The following is a 13,133-nucleotide window of genomic DNA, read 5'->3' as shown; positions in this document are numbered from 1 at the left end:
CTAAAGCCTGATTTATACTTCTGCGTCAAACACCGGCGTATGCTACGGCGCTGACGCATAGCCCTTCGCCGTGGCCATCGCCGTCACTGACGTGCACCTCTCAAAAAATGTAACTACACGTCGCAACGACGCGTAGCATAAGCTCTGTGATTGGTCGGCTTGGTAGCGCTGACGAGTCTGGGCGGGACCGAGAGGCGCGCGAATGGCGCGACGCCGCGCGAGCGATTGTTTACAAGTGTGGAGTCCCGTGAAGGAGCTCTGGATGGAAAGTTTTGTTTTGTGTTTACCTCATAGTTAAAGTTGTTGCACGTCCGCCGGTTCCTGCCTCAAAATGAGCGAGTTTGAGCCACTTGTACATCCCGGAAGTGTTCAGGAAATGCAAAAAAGTAGCGAAGAAACTCGACACAGAGGAACATTTACACCTCACTGCCAACTAGCGTTTCGGAAGTGTTAATGCAGACCGGCAGAGACAGCGCGCAGAAGTATAAATGCACAGCCACGCGCGTTGCCTGCGCCGTGGGTTACGCCGGTCACCTGACGCAGAAGTATAAATCAGGCTTAAGTCATGTTGCAATTCCTTTTCACAACACTTAAAAGACGTTTAGGGACTGAAGACACCAAGTGATGAAGTATTTCAGATGTAATTTTGTCCCATTCTTCCTGCAAACAAGCCTTAAGGTGTGAAGCAGTACGGGCTATTCATTGTCCAATTTTGTGCTTCAAAATGTGCCACACATTCTCAATTGGAGACAAGTCGGGACAGCTTGGACCTTTTAGGACCAAGTTTGGACACCACTGGAATAAGCTAATTAAAATAATACACAAACTCAGTCCATAGTGAGGATGAAAGGTCAAGTCCTTTAGGAGCAAATACGGGCCGATGATCACTAGTTTGCCAAGAAAATACCTGAGAAAATTATTGAAATGTTTAAAAACAATGTTCCTCAAAGAAAGATAGGAAGAGATTTGGATATTTCACCTTCAACATAGTGCATAACATCATTAAAAGGTTCAAGGAATCTGGAGGAATTTCAGTGTGTAAAGGACAAGGGAGAAAGCCTAAGCTGAACTACAGTGATCTCCGATCCCTCAGGCGGCACTGCATCAGGAATCGTCATTGATCCATATGTAATATCACCACATGGGCTCAGAACTCCTTTGGCAAACGTTTGTCAACTACAATACGTAGTTACATTCACAAATGCCAGTTAAAACTGTACTGTGCCAAAAAACCCTATGTTAACAATGTCCAAAAGCATGTCAACTTCTTTATGCTCGGAGGCATCTTGGATGCACCATCACACAGTGGAAACTTTTGTTGTGATCAGACGAATCAGGTGTTTTTAAGGTATTTTTGGGAAGGAATGGATGACATGTGCTCCGGACTAAAGAAGAAAAGGATCATCCAGACTGTTTCCAGCTACAAGACTAAAGCCAGGGTCTGTCATGGTGTAGGCTTGTGTCAGTGCCCTTGGCAATGGTAACTTGCACTTCTGAGATGTCAATATTAATGCTGAAAAGTACATAGAGATTTTGGAGCACAATATCCCTTCTTTTCCAGGGATACCAATGCATATTTCAATAAGGCAATGCAAAACCACATTACAAAGTCCTGGCTGCAAAGGAAGATGAGACAAGTAATTTTAACTTGCCTGTCTGCTGTCCCGACTTGTCTCCAATTGAGAATGTGTGGCACATTTTGAAGCACAAAATTGGACAATGAATACCCCGTATGGTTTCACATCTTAAGGCTTGTTTGCAGGAAGAATGGGACAAAATTACACCTGAAACACTTGGTGTCTTCAGTCCCTAAATGTCTTTTAAGTGTTGTGAAAAGGAATGGCAACATGACGAAGTGGTAAATGTTTTACTGTTCCAGCTTTTTTTGGAAATGTGTTGCAAGAACTAAAATTATATAATGTTTGTTGTATTGTCTGCAATGAAATACGTCAAAGTACATTTAGAAATCGCTTTCCGTTTTTATTTCCCTTTTTTTATTCTGTCCCAACATTTTCTTATTTGGGTTTGTAGAAGTATTGTATAAGATTTGAATAACACTCATTTGAATAACACTCATTATTCATAACATTACCTATTGTAACTATAACTTATTGTAAAGTTTAACTAGGAATTCAGGAACTTTTTATTTTTAAATTTTAACGTTATAGAATGCAAAATTAGTTATTTTTGAGTTGCCTAGTAGGACTGTAATACAGTCTGTCATATCTGGTAACTGCGTAATTCATTAAATATAATGGCAACCCCATAAACTATTTCAGAAATACCTCACTTATCTGCTTAAAATCATGCCGAATGACTTGACAAATCTGCCAGAAGTCATTCTGCTGACTCAAGAGCCCACCGTTTTGTGTCTCCTGGGTGGGCTGGAGTCTCATTTGAGTGAAGCACAGCAGTCGCGCATTAGACTGACAGCTGGTTTTTTTCTGCTTGGATAATTAGCAGGCCTGTTGGTCTCGTCTGTTCATCGCTCTCCTCCATCTCCCATTCTCTCCTGCTGAGAAGACTGAATGTCAAGATACCTACTGAAATCAACCGCCATGGACAACTGCTCTATAATCAATGAACTACACATACTTGAGGAAAATGAGGACCATTTAAACACTTTTTATATAAGTACTGAGCATTGGGCGAAGTCGTATCAAAATAACAAATATTTTCATGGAGCAGAAAATGGATGTATTTTTTTAAAGTCGGCATTAAACAAGTTTAGGAAGTATAGAACCGCATGATTTTTGTCTGTTGGGAATTGAATTGTTGGAAGATGGATGTAGCTAACAAAATGGAGGGATATTGATGAATGGATGAAGGCAGGCCAGCAACGAGACACGCACTGATAGCCCCGCCCCAAATGCATTCCATGTGACCAGAAGTGATGAAAAGTCATTTCAAGGGGAGCAAGAAGGTTATGAAATTGTATTAGATATTCTGAGGGCAAATTAATTTTAACAAAATAATGAAGATACATTGTTTATAACAAGCACTACTATATACAAATAAACCACGAGTACATTTTTATTTGCAAGCCTAAATCCAAAACCATGAGCAAGTATGAACAATGCAGTAACTTTAGGTGCGTTCGACTTCATGCAGCGCTGCGCAGATCGATCGAAATCTGTCTTACAACAGTGCATGCTGGTTAGAAATCTTGTCCGGATTGATGCTGTGCCGAAGCCACGTGACTGTCACATGTGGCATCAAAGTACCGCGACAGTGCTCCGAGATCAGGCGGCAGACTCAGACCGTGCAGCATCTGAAGAGCGGCTGCAGGAGCTCTGATGACGACACCGATATTACACGATTGGCCGAGTTCCTCACATGACAACAAACACGTGTGTTTCGGGTTTATTATTGGACAAATTCCGAAAGCATTTGTTATATATTTTAATCATAATTCTCCCTTATTGTTTAAAATTGTACAACTATAGTTTGAAGAGACTGTATTCTGTTTTATTTGAAAATGTTTTGTTGTTATAAATAAAAAATTATGATGAAGCAGTGTGATCGGTCATCATGACAGCAGCAACTTTGAGTACCGAAGTGTCCAGCTGTCCGGCTTGACGGCTCTGTTTTCAACTCCGCCCCCACCTGCGCTCAGCTAATCTCGTTGATCACCGACTGCAGCTGTGCTTCATGTCGAACGCACCTTTTGTTAAAGGGCCACGAAACCCCCCTGTTTCAGCAGGGTGTTTTCACACCTCTAGTTTGGAATAAGTCACGAAAGTGGGTGTGTCCAACTCTGTTTAAGGGGGGAGTGTTGGAGAAGGTAAAGAGGGAAGGTGCATAAAAATGGGAGCACGCGCTGATTTTCACAGAGACAAAACAAACAAACAGACGCAGGGGAGAAAAACAGTGACTGTGTTTATATGGACATCAGTAGTCAAATTATTTGCCAAATTATCAAATGGTGGACTTTACCTGTTGTTTGGCACTTTCACTCAGGAACATTTCATTCATGCCCCTCGTGACAAACAAGATATTTGATTCGTGGAACTGCTGGAAGCGTGCATTTTTAACGGAATGTTTGCGAATGAGAGAACCCCTCCGCGTTTCTTGGTAACTTAGATGCTCTCGGTAGGTTTGAGATGAGCCTTCTCTTGCCAGAGAAGTTTGAGATGCGAAAACAAAAACTGCACAAATATGTGCCTCCCGGGACGTATTTCGCGGTCTCCAGAAACGTCCACGGGACTACGTTTTCAGAATGAGCCTGGGTTGACATTTTCTGTTATTTTATAGGCTTATTTCTCTCTATATTGTTTCTTATTATATTATTTAAAAATAGCAAAATGTCAATAAAATTCACTGTTGGAGTTCAGTTTTCAACATCCAAAGTGGACAGAGCAGAGATCAAAATCCCAAAATGCAATTTAAACCCATAAAAAGAGGAAAACACTAGTGAATCACAAAACACACTGTTAATTATTTTTACAGTGTATGCATGTTCTTATTCAGCCTATAGCATTGTGTATTAATTCTGGTGTACTACAAGACAGATCTGTGTAATCAGGGATTTCGACAGTGTTGTCATTTATATGCAAAACATTCAAAAATGCATCAGAAAAAAAACGTTTTCAATTGTTACTGCATCATTTGAATGAGGCTTTCAGCTATCAAGCTCAATTTCATGATTGCTTTTGAACTGCGTCAGGTGCAATTTATAACATGTCACAGCATTTATTCTCCACACTGTCAAAAGGCCTGCTAATGTAAAAATGATCCCTGAGAGATTTCTTATAGGTTGTCTTCTTTCTAGCAGATCTTGATTTCAATCTTGCTGTGTGAGTTTGTTAAAGCTGACATGCTAATACCTGGAACTCAGTTATACCACTTCAGTTTAATGGCAGATATTTTGAACACTTTCACACCATTGAGTGTTAAGGTTTGTATTGCAAAGTAAGAACATATTACTTAAGTTTTATGTTCATTTACATGCAAGTCGTACTTTTATAAAGCAAGTTTTTAGCTTTATCCTGTGCCACCTTAAAGGTTCAGGACACCCCGGAGAACTTTTTTTTAAATATTAACAGATTTGTGTGTGTTGAGCATCAGTTAAGACAATGTTAGCACCTGTCAGCTTTAATTGTGGGGAAAACTGGATAATTTTGAGCTTTTGTCAGCTAATTTCAGCTTCCGGGTTTAAAATAATTTTTGGGGCGGGATCAAAATCGGCGACGTAGCGCAGAACTGCAAGTGCAATGATGACGCGTCGGTTTCTCATTATTATTCATAGCGGAGTTTTCTTATCCTATGAGAAGAGCCGGCTGCTTAATTATTCATGAGACCTGCCAGAGTCAAGCCCGAGCTGAGAGACACGGAAACCACGGCACAGTATTTAGCCGTTCATGAAGGCTCATATGCGTTTGTTTCCATAATCCACGGGGTTTGTTGCATGTTTTCCCCCGCGATCTTGGCAGGGCCGATCATACAGCAAAGCTGTGTGCGTGCTGCTAGCATTTTTGTCGGGAGAGCAGCACGAGAATTAGAGAATGGCGGACGCTGTCTTTTATCAGGAGTTCATTCACATTCAGACACATCACTGTGCTGCTGTGTTTGCCTAAATCCTCCAGATTACCAGCAGGGCTAATGGTTAAAATAGACAGGTCAGGAGACCTGCTGCACTGAGTCTGTTGGATACGGGGATTGAGGGAGAAGTCCTCATTTATAGTGTTTACATGAACACACTTATCTTTATAATGATATAAATTGTGGTTATGTGTATATGAAATTACGAATAACAAATGTAGCAGGGCACTAAAGCACTGTTCATTTCTTTGCATTTTAACTTTGTAAACTATAAACTCATGCGTCTCCTCACGGTTTGTCTCATTTTGTGAGCTAACTGACTACAACAGTTGTTCGCTCACCTTCTCCCCTGCTGGCCACGCCCACTCCTGCCCGATGCTCGCTGAGCTCCACGACCATTGATCATGCATCTTTTGAAAAAATTCTGAAGTAGACTTTAACCGAAAGTGGGGGGTGTCATGGCCCTTAAAGAATTAAAGGGGTAGTTCACACAAAAACTGAACATTATATAATAATCTGCTCACCCTTTACTTGTGCCAAGCCTGTTTGACTTTCTTTCTTCTGTTGAACATAAAGCATATGTTGAAAATGTTGGAAATCAGTAACCATTGGCATGTATAGTGCTTGCTTTTCTCACTGTGGAAGTCACTGGTCACAGGTTTTTAGTTTTCTTCAAAATGTCTTGTTTGTGAATATGCTAATAAAGGTTTGAAATCACTTGAGGGGGAATAAACAGTGATTAACTTTCTTTTTGGGTGAACTATCCAGCAGCTAGCTCTCTGCAGCTCTCACACGATTGTCCACTGAAGCTAAGCAGGGCTGTTCCCGGTCAGTACCTGGATGGGAGGACACATGGGAAAGCTAGGTTGCTCCCGGAAGTCGTGTTAGTGAAACCAGCATGGGGGGTACATGAAGAACAAAGGAATGGTCTGTAGACCTCAGAGACAGGATTGTCTTGAGGCACAAGGCTGGGGAAGGTAACAGAAAAGTTTCTGCTGCTCTGAAAGTTCCAATGAGCACAGCGGCCTCCATCATCTATAAGTGGAAGATGTTCGGAACCACCAGGGCTCTTCCTAGAGCTGGCCGGCCATCTAAGCTAAGGCTAAGAAGGGCCTTCAGGTGATCAATAACACAATGGTCACTCTGTCTGAGCTCTAGTGTTATTCTGTGGAGAGAGGAGAACCTTACAGATAGACAACCATCTGTTCAGCATTTCACCAATCAGGTCTGTATGGTAGAGTGGTCAGACAGAAGCCACTCCCTGCTTGGAATTTGCCAAAAGGCATCTGAAGGACTCTCAGACCATAAGAAACTAAGGCCGTACTCACACTAGGTACAGTTGCCTCGAACCGGGCCAAAGCACGCTTGTCCCCCCTCCCGTCTCCCCCGACGGCCCGCGCTCACACCATATCGGGCCTCGGCACGCTTACGTCATCGCTGCTGCGCTGTTCAGAAGCGCTCTCTATGGCAAGCCTTTTTAGCATTTAAATCTTTGTTCTGACTCCATAAATATATTTAGAGATATCTCTAATTATTTTTTGACAAGTCTCTGGGATGATGAGACTAAATTTGAACTCTTGGAGTGAATGCCAGGCGTTACATTTGGAGAAAACCAGGCACCACTCATCACCGGGCTAATACCATCCCTACAGTGAAGCATGGTGGTGGCAGCATCATGTTATGGGGATGTATTTCAGCAGCAGGAACTGGAAGACTAGTCAGGATAGAGGGAAAGATGAATGCAGCAATGTACAGAGACATCCTGAATAAAAGCCTGCTTCAGAGTGCTCTTGACCTCAGACTGGGGCGGCGGTTCCTCTTCCAGCAGGACAAAAATATCAATGAAGTGGCTTAACAACAGCTTTGTTAATGTCCTTGAGTAACCCGGCCAGAGCCCAGACCTAAATCCTATTGAACATCTTTGGAGAGATCTGAAAATGGCTGTACACCGTCACTTCCCATCCAACCTGATAGAGGAATGGGCAAAAATTCCCAAAGACAGGTGTGCCAAGCTTGTGGCATCATATTCAAAAAGACTTGAGGCTGTAATTGCTGCCAAAGGTGCATCAACAAAGTATTGAACAAAAGCTGTGAATACTGAGGTACATGTGATTTTTCAGGTTTTTTTATTTTGAATAAATTTACAACAATTTCAAAAACTCATTATGAGGTATTGTATGTAGAATTTGGAGGAAATAAATGAATGAATGTAACATAAAAACATGTGGAAAAAGTAAAGCGCTATGAATACTTTCTGGATGCACTGTAAATGCAGTATTTTCTTAATCACTATCAAACAACCAAACCTTAAAATATTTTACATTTGTTCCACTGTCCCCCTTTTCAAAATACAGACTTCTTTTACAATAATATTCAGAATAAAAACCCTTATACAAACACATTCTTAAAAAAGAATCACAATATTAATAAGCTTTCTTCTTATTTTGAATAACGAATGGATGAGACTTTAACGGTGGGCCCAAATACTACCGGTGAACACAATGCCTATGGGGAGGAAGGCGGACAGACAAGCAATTAAACATCCCTGGAAAAGTAGGGCAAGCCAAAATTACACACAAGCCATGACTGTGTCCTGCTGGAGTCCCTAAAGACAAAATAAGGAGCCAAGAATTACCGAAAAGGTGGAAGGAAGCAGGCACATTCAAAAAGCCTCTCAAGGACAAGAAGAGTGAGGTTATAGTTTCAAGTCAACCACAGATGGAAAAAAAGCCTTGGCTAAACATTAGCACAGCATTTGAAATCTCCATTAGAATACTGTAGAACACAATTGACCTTATTTAGGATACATCTACATTACACAGCTAAAAACACACACAAAAAATTATAAATCATATGCGCTTACAAGAGCTTTTGTGTGAGTCTCAAGCTTTAAAGATGGGTTTCAAAGTGCAAGTATTTGATTATGATTCTCTTGTCATCTCTATGCAAACTACAAAAGCACAACTTTGTGAAAACAGTGATAAATGGGATGCTAAATGTTTTAAAAGTAAATATCTGAAAATATGTTTGGGTGTAAAACTAAGCTAGAATAACCCATGTGGCTCCTATGCTTTCTGAAATCAAGGAGTTGGAATGTGATCTTGTAATTATGACTGTGTTAGTGGGAAGTAGGAAATTGGGAATTTCCGATAGCATGTGAATACAGGATTATATAAACAGGGAAACAATATAATAAGCAACTCAATTAGATAATCATCTATGGTAACAGAACATTAGCCTAACCTCAGTAGAACAGTCAGAGAAAACAAAATACACACAACATGACCATATTACATCAAAACTCACAAATAAAAATATATAAATAAATGTCGACCTGGAAGCATTTGAAAAAAATCAAGAATTACTCGTGTAGTAAAACTGAATATTTAGCAGTCTCAAATATACATTTTGAAGAAAGAAATCATAGATCAACTTTTTATTAAATAAACACATAAATTACAAAAGGTATTAATAATAAAAGAGTATTTAAATAAAGAGATGACTTTTGAAGTTTACTCACAATCCCCCAAGCAGTTTTTAGAGAAATATTGAAGACGTTTAGGGGTGTGTTTCCCAAACAACAACGTAACTCACGGCTGAACTATAGTACGATGCATTGTTTGGGAAAACAACGATGTCGTGACCCAAAACCCGTAATTTCTCTGTCGCAGATCTATCGTTTGAACAGCATTATTTAGAACATAAAATGCACTGTTTTACAGGGGCGATTTTACGATTTTCATTTTAGGGTGGATCAGATCATTTTGGGGTAAACTAAGAAAATTGTGTCATATATCAGTTCCAGCTAACTCTATCAAGCCTCTTCAACTGCTCCAGAATGCAGCAGCACGAGTGGTCTTCAATGAACCTAAACGAGCACATGTCACTCCGCTGCTAGTCCGTTTGCACTGGCTGCCAGTTGCTGCTCGCATCAAATTCAAAGCTCTGATGTTTGCCTACAAAGTGACTTCTGGCCTTGCTCCTTATCTGCGCTCGCTTCTGCAGATCTATGTGCCCTCCAGAAACTTGCGTTCTGTGAATGAACGTCGCCTCGTGGTTTCATCCCAAAGAGGGAAGAAATCACTTTCGCGAACGCTCACGCTCACGCTCAATCTGCCCAGTTGGTGGAATGAACTCCCTAACTGCATCAGAACAGCAGAGTCACTCGCTACTTTCAAGAAACGACTAAAAACTCAACTATTTAATCTCCACTACACTTCCTAATCTGTAATTGCCTCTCTGAATATCACACTAACTGTACAAAAAAAAAAAAAAAAAAATACTAATACTTCCCTTCTTAGACTTTACAGACCTGAAACTTGCTTATAGCACTTATTCATTGTTGCTCTTGGTTGTGTAAATTGCTTCCTTGTCCTCATTTGTAAGTCGCTTTGGATAAAAGCGTCTGCTAAATGACTAAATGTAAATGTAAATGTATATTTTTAAGTAAGAATTGTAAGAAATGGACACATCTTAACAAATTAAGTTGTGAGTTAAAAAACCCGTTTGGTATGCAGTTAAAGTGGACGCAAATACACGTAAATTAGGGAATTTTAATCAGAAAAACATGTGAGTACACCGAGGGTATACTCAATTATTGATCCTCAGAAGTGGTAATACCCAAACAGCTCGTAGAAAAAAGTAAGCATACTGAGTATACGTGCGTATAGCAAGGACTACACCACTGGTGACCAGTTTAGGGTGGACAAAACAACAAGCATAAATGAATGACTTAACATAACTACCAAGAAATGCAAAGCCATAACGATATACAAACTACCGCTGTTAGCCAGTTTTCAGCAGAACACAGCGAGGAGAAAACACAAGAGCCTGAAAGTGCCTGGAGAAGCCAGTCCGCTTAAATTAAGGTTTAGCAAATTGTGATGTTTCACTGTTGCTATGGAGGCAGCTGAAGCACAGAGCTTTCATGTCTCACCACAACCTGTGGCAATGCACTTGTGACGCAAAAGCAAAGTGGAAAAACAACACATCGGTACTTGTAAGTTCATTAATTAACACTAAGTGACAAAACCAAAAAAGTACCTCAGTGTAAATCACTCTTTTTTTGTAGGATAAAGAAACAAAATCTAACAGCATAGGACAGAGATATGTCTTTCATGACCGTTTTCACAGGCAATTTCATAATGGTGCTTGTAATCTGTAGTGCCGAGAAATGGTAATAATGCTGCCCTACTGGTTCTCATCCGTACTTAAGCACTGTGACAGATCCGGTTGGACTTATTGAGTCTTCTAGTCGGACTGAGCTTTACAAGTATGCATGTCATGATAAATGTCACTTTCATTTGCATAAGAAGATGAATTTGTCATATTATGCCCGCAGAAGCTATGGATTAAAAAATGGATTGGCTCTCTCACAAGGTTACAAAATGTGTGTGTGTGCCCTTACAAACATTGCTATAGTAAATATGACTGTAGTAACCATTGGTTCCTACTGTTGTTTAAAAAAATGTTTTTGAAATCATGGTTTTAATATTGTAATTTTGTGGTAACCCTATGATAACACCCAGTGTTGAGGAGTAATAGTTACATGTAACTGTCACGTTCCGGTAAAGGGAAAAAGGAGCGAGGACCCAAGCGCAGAGTGAAGTAGGATTTATTATTAATAAAATAAAATAAAAGGCAAAAATAAACAACCCCGAGGGGGAAAACACTACTACAGCAAACAATAAATCAAACAAACAAACTTGACTGGGCAGGCAGGACAAGGCAGGACTGGACACAGCAGGACAGGTAAACATCGACAACATATGATGACGAACTCGCACAGGACAGCAGACATAAGGGGTTTATAAACTGTAGGAAATTAACAAAAAAACAGATGAACATAATTAACTAATAATGGGTTAACAAGGAGGGTGGGACTAGACAATAGACGGGAGAGCGCATGACACAGAGAGACAACACAAGCCATGCGCTCACATGACACAGGACAAGAACATGCGGCCAATGAGAGAACTCATCAACCGCATGTTCATGACAAGACGAGCACAACACTGAAGCACACGACAAAAGCACGTGACCACAATGTAAACACCGAGCCACGTGCTTTGACAAAAGACGCAAGACACGAGCACACGATGAATGAAAACACTCACCGTGCGCTCACACACGCAGCGTGCATGCTTCATCCCAGCGCCGACCAAAACCGAAACCAACAAGACTGAGACGCTGGGAATGAAACACCACGCTGCTGACAGACGAAAACACAAACACGAGTACAAGAGCGCACGCGTCTGAGGGACGCAGAGCGCGCGCGCGGCCGCGTCAAGCAGGAGCGCGCACACTCTGCGTACACCCACGTTGGCGCGTGCGCACACAGAGACAGAAACAGGACCAGACCTGGATAGTGTCCGAGCTCTGCCACCAAAACAAGAATTTAAAAGATCAGAGTGGCAGAACCCTGACAGTAACAGTGTTACGTAATTTAATTACAAAATAAATGTAACAGTAATTCATTACAGTTACTAAAAAATGTGTAATTAAATTACAGTTGAATGTTAAAGATTACAAATGGGGTTAAATCTAAAAAAAAAAAAGGGATTTATAAAGCATGAGTAGTCCTCACTTTAGATTAGGTCACAAAACTGCATGACGTTGAGTTAATAAAGCATTTATTAACATATATAGTAACCATTAATATATGCCTGAATAATAAGACATATAAACGTTGATTTCAATAGTTTATTAATCATTTACTAACTCATTCTGAATGATCCTAAAAACCTTCAACTACTCTTAAATACAAACAGTTTGTAAATAATTCAATACTTAATTTAGTAATGAAAAATAAATCATTAACTAAGTATGAAAATACAATCATTAAACACATTATATAGGTGCTTATAAGTCAAGAATGGAGCATTTGTAGCTGCAGTTATAAACTGCTTACTAATGTTTATTAATGTAGAGTAAATGCTTAACAGATAATGAATTCACTATTTGCTGATGCTTAATAAATGATTTATAGTGTGTAGTTATTATAAAGTGTTACCATACAATATGCAAAGTTCTGATTTTGTAACAACAGTAAATAGTAAATAGCTATAAGGTCTGGTTTTGTGGTGGCTGAACTTTAAAATTAAATTAATCTTAATTTAAGTGATGAAAAATTTTGAAATGCTAAGAGTAAACCGAGCTACTGTAACGTCACACCTGCTCGATATAAATGGTTGAAAGTGATTCAGTTGAAAATGTCTATTAGAAACTTAAAAGTAATAGAAAAGTAATCAGATGTAATCAGTTACTTTACTTTTATAAAGTAATTGAAAAGGTACACTACTTATTATATTCTAAATATGGTAATTTGTAATCTGTAATCTATTACATTTCCAAGTTAACCTCCCCAACACTGATAACACCATGACTGTAGTAACCCTGGTTTAAAAAACATGCTTTTGCTATAGTACTATTTCATGATTGGTACTGCAGTAAAGCTAAAGTGATTATATAGTAAATTATTTGAAAGAGAATATGTGTAAAAATGTGTACTAGTATGAGTCAGACATCAAAAAAACTCAACTACAAATTTAGAAAGAAGTAATTGGTGATAAAGCACTGATGCTATAGTAAAT

General features: G+C 39.7%; 1 protein-coding gene across 1 annotated transcript in view; it reads left to right on the top strand.

Moving 5' to 3' along the window:
- nsg2 (neuronal vesicle trafficking associated 2) overlaps window positions 1-9,802 on the top strand; it is a 56,019-nt gene extending 46,217 nt beyond the window's left edge. Inside the window, exon 5 of the transcript XR_015519478.1 lies at window positions 8,364-9,802. The gene's annotated coding sequence lies outside the window, so the exon portion shown is untranslated. The remainder of the gene's footprint in view (window positions 1-8,363) is intronic.
- Window positions 9,803-13,133: the final 3,331 nt, after the last annotated feature.

Source organism: Danio rerio, chromosome 21 (assembly GCF_052040795.2).
Source record: "Danio rerio strain M-AB ecotype USA chromosome 21, GRCz13ab, whole genome shotgun sequence".
In the NCBI taxonomy this organism is placed as follows: Eukaryota; Metazoa; Chordata; class Actinopteri; order Cypriniformes; family Danionidae; genus Danio; species Danio rerio.
This window is presented reverse-complemented; position numbering and strand designations above follow the sequence as displayed.